This window comes from Miscanthus floridulus, chromosome 9 (genome assembly GCF_019320115.1).
Source record: "Miscanthus floridulus cultivar M001 chromosome 9, ASM1932011v1, whole genome shotgun sequence".
NCBI classification, from domain to species: Eukaryota; Viridiplantae; Streptophyta; class Magnoliopsida; order Poales; family Poaceae; genus Miscanthus; species Miscanthus floridulus.
The window spans coordinates 131,510,983-131,520,470 of record NC_089588.1 but is presented as its reverse complement, the minus strand read 5'-3'; positions in this window follow the sequence as shown (position 1 = coordinate 131,520,470).

Genomic DNA, 9,488 nt, shown 5'->3' with positions numbered 1-9,488 from the left:
ATTTATACAGTAAAACAAAAGAGTATAGGTTACAAATTTTTGTTGTATATAATAATGCAAAACCAAGTCTAGGAATATTTATTATAATTTTTTGGATGATATTTTATTTATTAGGCAATTAATAACTATCTGCATATTTATATAAAAGAAATATATAAAAAAGGAAAAACTTCTGGAACCGGCAGGAAGACAACTGCAGCCCACCTTTACTCCTGGGTCGATCAACCACCCGGGACTAAAGGTGGGCTATGTTTTCGTGGCCCGCCAAAAAAATACCTTTAGTCCCGGGTCATGGATGCACCCGGGACTAAAAGGTCAGAGCTTTAGTCCCAGTTCTTACCATCACCCGGGACTAAAGGTCCTTTAGTCCCGGGCCGTGGCTTCACCCGGGACTAAAGATCGGCCTAATATATATCGCATCATCTTCTTCTCCCATCCATCGTCTTCATTCTTCGCCCGAGAGCCACCGCGCCGCCGCCGCTCCCCATAGCCTCCAGCCGCCTCCACGTGCCATCTTCGCCAGCGGCCCGGCTCGCGCCTCTCCCTAGTTCCACGCGCTCGCACGCCTCGCCGTGCCCTCATCATCCCCTTCACCGGAGCGCTCGTCGTCGTCCCCTTTGTCAGAGCGTTCGTCGTCGTCCCCGTCGCATCCTCGTCGTCCTCCACCCTCGTCGTCCTTGTCAGCAACAGTGTGTGTATGAGTGTGTGCTTATTTGTAGATTTTATTTGTGTATGCGTGTGCTCGGACCGACGGAGATTTTATTTGTGTATGTGTGTGCTCGGACCGACGGCGAGGGAGCAGGGGAACGGGGCGGCCATGGAGTACAGCTCTGGAGGACTTTGGGCGTGTTTGGTTCATGCCTTCACCTTGCCGCACGCCCGCACCGTGCCCTTGTGTCTTGCCGCGCACGACGTAGAGCAGCGATTTTTTAGACTTGGAGCTCGGGCCCATCGAACGAAAGTTCTAATTTGCAATATGCCCGGTTCGGTGTGCTCTTGGTATTCAAACAGGTCGAGTGTAGAAGATAACAATCGAGAGCCTTCAAACTTAGAGTATGTTAGTAGCATAGCGAGCACAAAATCGTTAGGGCATGTTTCACCGCAAACCAGCCCCTTCGGCCCTCAATCCTGCAGGCGTCCACCCTAGCCCCCATCCGGTAGTTCGCCGTTGTTCTAGATCCCACGCCCGCTCTCTTCCCTCTCCGCGCCCTTCAATCCCTGATGTTTCCACCGAGCCTCGCCCAGATCCAGTGAGGAAGAGGCCGCCGAACACCTCCTATCGCAACACCACCTCCTTCACCCCAGATCCAGTGGCCTGCCCCGACGTGGATCTTGCCGTGGCCCTCTCTCATTGTGCGTCCGGATCTCCTCCTCCGATCCGACACAACAGAGTAAGGGGCGAGCCGGCGGGCGCGATGGCCGCGACACGCTCCTTCCCCACGCGGCCGGGACGCCCTTTTCCCTGCGGTGCTACTTCTTCCCCGCGGCCACGACGAGCGCTTCCCCACGGCGCTACTTCTTCCTTGCAAGCAGCCGCGACGCCCTGCTTCTCCGTGGCCACGACGCACTCTTCCCACGGCGCTACGGGCTACGAAGACCTCTTCCCCATGACGCTATTTCTTTCCCGCAAGCAGCCGCGATGCTCTCCTGCATAGATAAGTTGGTAGGGATGATAGATGGACCTCAATTGTCAGTGTCTATTAAAAGGATTTGGGGGCTCTAGTTGGAGGTCTTCTACCAGAGCAGAGAAGTTGGTGAAGAGATACTAATAGGTCCTAATAGCTCATACATAAGCCAATTATCCAACCACCTATTAGTAAGAGGTGGGTTCAAATAATCCATACTAAAGATGGATTGATGTCCTAAGATTTTAGGCCGTGCAGAAACATGGATTGATGAACTAGTTGAACTTGCGGACCATGTTCATCTCGGCTAGCATGTTCTCTACTGAGCGGTAACGGACGTCAAGGAGGAGCTTTGATTCTACGAGGGAGAGCGGCAACGGTCATGGAAGACCTTGTTCCCTTCCTCGTAGAAACAGAGCTCTTCCGTGGCCAAGTACGGTGCCGTCCGGTGGAGAAATGCTCGCCGAGATGATCACATAAGCAAGGTCAACTAGTACGGATGGTTACTTATTTAAACATGTTTTTGAGCTAGAATTTGATGGATATTTGATAACTTTAGACCTACAAATGTCATCTACAAATGTTACTATCCTCGAGGAGGCACGTCCTGCAGGAGTCCATTTTATAGATATAGTTTTTATTTTTTGTAGATATATCTAGTGGAGTAAAGGTTAGATGGCTGCCCCGAGAGACAACATGGATGAAGAAATGATGGATATTATCAACACCGCACTCAATTTGCCGATGGTGACCAGTAGGATGTAGATGACAGGAGTCAATACCTGGCTCTTGAAGATAACCAAGAAAATATTATGCAAGAAAATACTGGTGAGGTATATATATTTATATATATATTTGAACATCTATCATCTATTATGTGTACACATGATATTTATTTATTCTTTTTTTATACGCAGCCCTCTGGATCGACGACCACAACGGCAAAAAACAAAAAAATTCGAGGCCCAAAAAAGCCATTGGAGGGGCACTACATAATATCGGAATTCTATATCGAGACAGGTGAACCACTTGGTCCACATGCAAGGAAATTTGTGCAACACTGTGGGTGCCTTGTAAGGGACAGACTTCCGATCAGTGCCCGTGAATGGAAGCAAAAGATCAATGAGCCTCATGTTAGTTTTGTCTCTGATCTTGATAAGAATTTAATTTGGGATGATATCCTTCAACATTTCACGTTGCAAGCGGATGATTATGATGCTATCAACGATGATGAATTGAAGGAACTAGTTCAAAAGTGGGCTATGAAGAAGATGGCCACACAATTCCAGACTTGGAAGAAATCCCTATACACGAAATACGTCAAGAAGAACCTAACACCCAATTTCAATACTAGCGGCCCGCTCGCGAAGTTGAGGCCCTACTGGAATGATTTTGTACAGTACAAGACATCAGAAGAGGGTGAGGAACGGGTGAGAAGGAACCAAGAGAATGCCCGACAGAAGGTATACCACCATGGCATGGGATCAGATGGCTACGCGACTGCCATTTCCAAGTGGGAGAAAATGGAAGCGGACATTCTTGCCAAGGGTATCGCACCAGAATCACTCAATTGGTCCAAACGCGCGAAGAATTAGTTTTTCGCTCATGGGGGAAGACTGGACCTAGAGACCGGGAAGCTGGTTCATGGCACAAAACTCGAAAGAGCAACACAAAGATTGTCTTATGTTCTACAAGCTAAAGCTATTGGTGGGTTCAGGCCCAATAGAGAGAAGGATGAACTGACGTATGCCCTCGGGACCGCTGAACACAGTGGCCGAACGAGAGGTTTAGGACGGAACATTTCTTGGGAGCATGGTTTCCCTGATGAAAGAGATACCTACAGAAGCCGGCAGAGAAGGAAGGATGAGGATGCAGCACAGATCAGCAGGTTGGAGGAATTGGTTCGTGAGTCACGGGAGGCGTTGCTTCAAGCACAGGAGCGTGAAAAAGACATGCAAGCTAGAATGCATGACGAAATCAGAAAGCAAGTGCAAATAGCAATGAGTGCCTTAAGGCAGGCATCAGATCCAGGAATCAACATTATTAGCCCCCCTGATCAGTTGAAAAGCAGCTGCGCTTCCACGGAGTTGCCAAATCAAGATGACATAATGCTACGTTTCCCCGTGGATGACATCACTGCACCGTTTACATCATGTGAGCTACATATTCCAAAAGAGAATGCCACAATCATGGTGGCTCTCGGTGTTTTTTCTCCTCCAGATCCTACCAAGACACCAAGAATCTATGGGGCAATAATACCACCTGGATATGTTAGCGTCTCAGTGGATAGAGTTAACAAAGGTTTTAGTAATCTGCCTCTTGACATTCCAGGAGGTGATGGGGAGAAGACTCTAGGAGAAGTAGAGAAGACATTCATACTATGGCGCAAGCGCTACATCATTATTCCCGGGGTCTCTAGTCCACCACCGCCTCCTCAACTGCCAGACAATAGGTGCAGACAAAAGTAAACGAAACAATTTTTTCACAAATTTTCTATTGACATGCATGATTAATAATAACAATTTCTTATATAATTATTCTTTTTTGTAATCACACAGCAGGGCCTCCGCCAACCTAAGTCTAATTATTCAATCTCCAGATCATCATAGTGCTCCGGGCAATGATTATGCAACACCGCCACCGCCGCCACCTCCAAGGAGGTCTCCAACGCCTCCAAGGAGGTCTCCACCGCCGCCACCTCCGAGGAGGTCTCCAACGCCTCCAAGGAGGTCTCCAGCTCCTAAGAGGTCCGCCCCGCAAACGAAGCCGTTGGCCCACCAACCGGCAAAGAAGAAAGCCTCCTCTAATCCAGTTATTCCCCAAAAACTATCTTACAAGAAAAGTGAAAAGGAATTAAAGGCTGAAGTACAAAAAGATATGAAAAGTTTCTTCAAAAATGTAAGAAAGCAATGACAAGCGAAGGAGAACCCGGAGAAACCGTACTTCTACCTAGCTCCAGATCTTTTAAGAAAGAAGGTGGACCAGAAAAAGCGGGAATCTCAAAAGACCCGGCCAAAATCGGACTACGACCGCTCTCTCACCAAGTCATTTGAGGCGGCGCAGAAAAAGACTAGAGCAGGAAAAGGTGTTGCACAACTCGGACAACAATCGCAACAATCAGTCCCCCCTCTTGTCATTCGTAATAAATATGGTTCAAACTTAGACTTACCGGACGTCGATTTTGAGGAACTGGTTCGGTTTTACGAGGATACAGGTTTGGACCTTGCCCAAGTGCTCGCTGAAGGACCATCTGCTCCGCAAGTGGATCCTTGGAAGAAATTTGAACATGGAAAGAGTCTATACAACCCTGAGGCCTTAGGTGAACTGGGTACGCAAATGTACCTGCTAAACAAGTGGTACATGGCGATGTGTAAACGGGGAGAGAACTTTGTTTCTATCAGAAATAGAAACCAACATTACTTCCATGGCGATGATGTTATATATGTCGAGTTTGGAGAATTACACCAACTATGCCACCTGGACTCTCTCGACAAAAGTCTCATTAGTTGTTATTTTCTGTAAGTGTGATTATTTTCTACTATTAAAGTATATATATATAAAGCTACATGTATATATATAAATTATATATCCTCACTGTGGGGGATATACCCCCGGGTACCACAAGATGGTACATGGGCTGCACCATCCGAGGTGGCTCGGCCCGTAAGATCAAGGCATGCACATCAAGATTACAAGTTGTACTAGATGTTGTAATAGTACTATATTGGATACTTTACTTGTAACCTTGTCTCTTCGGAGTATATAAGGAGAGACAAGGGTCCCCTAGAGGATAGGTTAATCTGTATACATCTCAATACAATACACCAAAGACACAGGACATAGGGTATTACGTCGATCAGATGGCCCGAACCTATCTAAATCGCTGTCCCTGCGCCTTGTGTCACCATCTGGTTCCAGATTACACGCACCGTCTACCGATAATCTACCACCACGGGCACCCCCCTCGGTGGACTGCCGACCATATTTCATCGACAGTGATGCGCCAGGTAGGGGTCCCCTTTTAGGGGTTGTGCGTGCTTGATCTTCCGGCGAATTAGATGGCAATTTTCTTTATCTATACATCGTCCACGGCGACTCGGCTCCTCGCGGCAGGCTTCCCTCGGCAGTGTTGCATGAAGATCTTGATCGACGTATCGGTGGGCCTTGGCCCTTGGCAATGATGCTGCTCGTAGCGACCACACATTAAGACTCATGATACCCCAAGCCTCCGTCGGACAAGACTTCGTGGTCAGCGCACCGTGCGGCAAGGCAGATCAAGCAAGGAGCAAACACGTGCATGCTTTGCATGTACCTCCAATCTCTGATAACAAGACGATCTAGATTCGTGAACGACATAGCTGAAGGTCATGCAACGCTAATCAACCAGCAAGCAATCAAGGACAAATACATCTACAAGACATGCAAGTTAGTTGAGTCAGGCTTGCATGCATATGCATCACTTGTACGGAGTATTTTCTAGCAGCAGCCGACTAGCGAGCGATGCCGAGCTCCAACCACCAGACCACGTCGACAACGTCCCGAGGGGCTCCGCCGAGCCTCGACCACCAGACCACGTCGACCACGTCCCGAGCGGCTCCGCCAAGCCTCGACCACTAGACCACGTCGACCACGTCCCGAGCGGCTCCACCGAGCTCCGACCACCAGACCACGTCGACCATGTCCTGAGTGGCTCCACCGAGCCTCGACCACCAGACCACATCGACCACGTCCCGAGCGGCTCCGCCGAGCCTCGACCACCAGACCACGTCGACCACGTCCCGAGCGGCTCCACCGAGCTCCGACCACCAGACCACGTCGACCACGTCCCAAGTGGCTCCGCCGAGCCTCGACCACCAGACCACGTCCCAAGCGGCTCCGCCGAGCCTCGACCACCAGACCACGTCGACCACGTCCCGAGCGGCTCTGCCGAGCCTCGACCACCAGACCACATCGACCACATCCCAAGCGGCTCCGCCGAGCTCCGACCACCAGACAACGTTGACCACGTCCCGAGTGGCTCTGCCGAGCCTCGACCACCAAACCACGTCGACCACGTCCCAAGCGGCTCTGCCGAGCCTCGACCACCAGACCACGTCGACCACGTCCCGAGCGGCTCCGCCGAGCTCCGACCACTAGACCACGTCGACCATGTCCCGAGTGGCTTCGCCGAGCCTCGACCACCAGACCACGTCGACCACGTCCCGAGCGGCTCCACCGAGCTCCGACCACCAGACCACGTCGACCATGTCCCGAGCGACTCCGCCGAGCTCCGACCACCAGACCACGCCCTGAGCGGCTCCGCTGAGCTCCGACCACCAGACCACGCCTAGACCACGTCTCAATGATGATCACCGCGAAGAACGGCGCTATGACAACCGCGACCACCGTCACAACTGGCCAAAAAGCTCGAGGACCGGACAACTTCATCGCCACCGACCAGATTTCTATCAAAGATAAGTACACTTCTAATATTTATATTTAACACAATTTTCATTACGATGTTTCTCCACAACGTCCTCATCATGATTATCCTTCAAATAGCGTTTGTCCATGTATACCATCTTAAATATAACATACAACTATACTTAATGCAAATCCTCGACCAGTCATGTTGACGCTCGATGCCTCCAAAGACGGCCCTGTCTCCGGCTCCTCCCTACACGTGCACGAGCGTCTGCCCTCTGCGTTATGGGTGGTCGGCAGCGGCTCCTTAGCGACGCTTTGTTCTTCCTACACGTGCACGGGCTCCGCGCCCCGCGTTATGGTTAACGGGCTAGCTAGGGCTGGAGACTCAGCTACATACTAACTGGTCGGACAGTTTATATTAAGTATAAACACAAACTTCACATTAACACTGATGTTTACAAAGCACCAACTGCTTTATCACATCATGCTCATTTGCAAATGACTACTGAGCGTCATACGCTATTTCTTCACAACTGATTTTTCTCCATAATTTATTATTTTGTACATCATGTACTACCGTTCTATGTATTTATATTGCAGGGATCTCGAGCTACGCTCGGGGACTCCGCCACTCGCCCCTCAACCTGTGCTTGGGGACTGCCTCGACAACTCTTCGACCACAGCTCGTGGACTCTGCCGCTCGCCCCTCGACCTATGCTCAGGGACTGCCTCGACCACTCTCCGACCACAGCTCGGGGACTTTGCGTCTCAACTACATGCGACTGGCGACTCGCATATAGTTGGGATGTTCTTTCTCGTTTAGACCTTGCTACAAGGCTCATACCTCGCCTTCCAGCAAGCTCGGGGGCTACATCGGTACGATGCACCTACCGATGCATCTTGTATCGCCTGTACGACGATTGGATTCTCAACTTAATTGGGAATTTTTTTTAGACCCTGGCACCACGTGCCTACATCACCTACTACCAGGCTTAGGGACTAAGTGGGCACACTTCACCTTGCGGTGAATGTGCTTATTTTTCGACCACTACGCCTCTAATGATCAAAGATGCTACGCTTCAAGAGACCCTTACATTTCTTTTTAGAAATACAAGTGGGCACACTTCCCAGGACGGAAATCTTTTTCTTTCTTCTTAAGAGCACCATACATTCTTCGGACAACCTACTTCTCCGGCGACAACGGTGGTCAGAAATGTCAAGAACTTAAGCCTCACTGTTCGGAGAAGGTTAAAATGGCGTGTCGCATCAGAATACATGGCACTCGGGGACTAGCTGTGGGGGATATACCCCCGGGTACCACAAGATGGTACATGGGCCGCACCATCCGAGGTGGCCCGGCCCGTAAGATCAAGGCGTGCACATCAAGATTACAAGTTATACTAGGTGTTGTAATAGTACCAAATTAGATACTTTACTTGTAACCTTGTCTCTTCGGAGTATATAAGGAGAGACAAGGGTCCCCTAGAGGACAGGTTAATCTGTATACATCTCAATACAATACACCAAAGACACATGACGTAGGGTATTACGTCAATCAGACGGCCCGAACCTATCTAAATCGTTGTCCCTGCGCCTTGTGTCACCATCTGGTTCCAGATTACACGCACCGTCTACCAATAATCTACCACCACGGGCACCCCCCTCGGTGGACTGCCGACCATATTTCGTCGACACTCACACTATATTTTTATATATGCAGATATGAGATGACAGAACTTAGAAAGAGACAGGATAACGATGTTGGTTTCGTTGATCCAAATGTCATATTCAAACACCCTGATCCCCCGTCGCCTGGATGGAAAGCTGGACTCGAGAAAAATCTCATGAGGTTCTTAGTGAACCAACAAAACAAGGACATACTATTCCCCTACAACTTCAAGTGAGTGTTAAATAATTAATGTCGATCATATGGACATTTATTCAATTATTTGCTTACTAGATAAGATATCTCCCACATATACATATGTTGACTCTAGTTAATGTCGATCATATTTGTGTATAAAAACATATACAGCAATCATTGGATATTGATTGTCATCGATATGGCCAATAGTCGGTTGCGCATCTTAGACTCGTTAAGAAAAGAGCAAACAGAGTACCAAGACATGATAGATATTATCCAAGGGTAATTTGGTCTCTCTAGCAACTATATATACCCCGATCTCTTAACTGCAACAATTATTAAAGGCCAAATTAATTTTTTATTTTATGGGGCGCAGTGTTTGGAAAAGTTTCATTGAGGAACACCACATGAAACATTGCAAAGCGCCATTGGATGTAATCGCACACAAAGTAAGTACCAGCTACATTTATATATATAATTCAATTAACATCATGCATGCTTTCAATTCACTGGATCTTTTTTCTCGTAAAAGTGGGTTCTGAGGCAAGAACAGGGGAACAACTACTGTGGATACTATGTTTGCGAGTTCATCA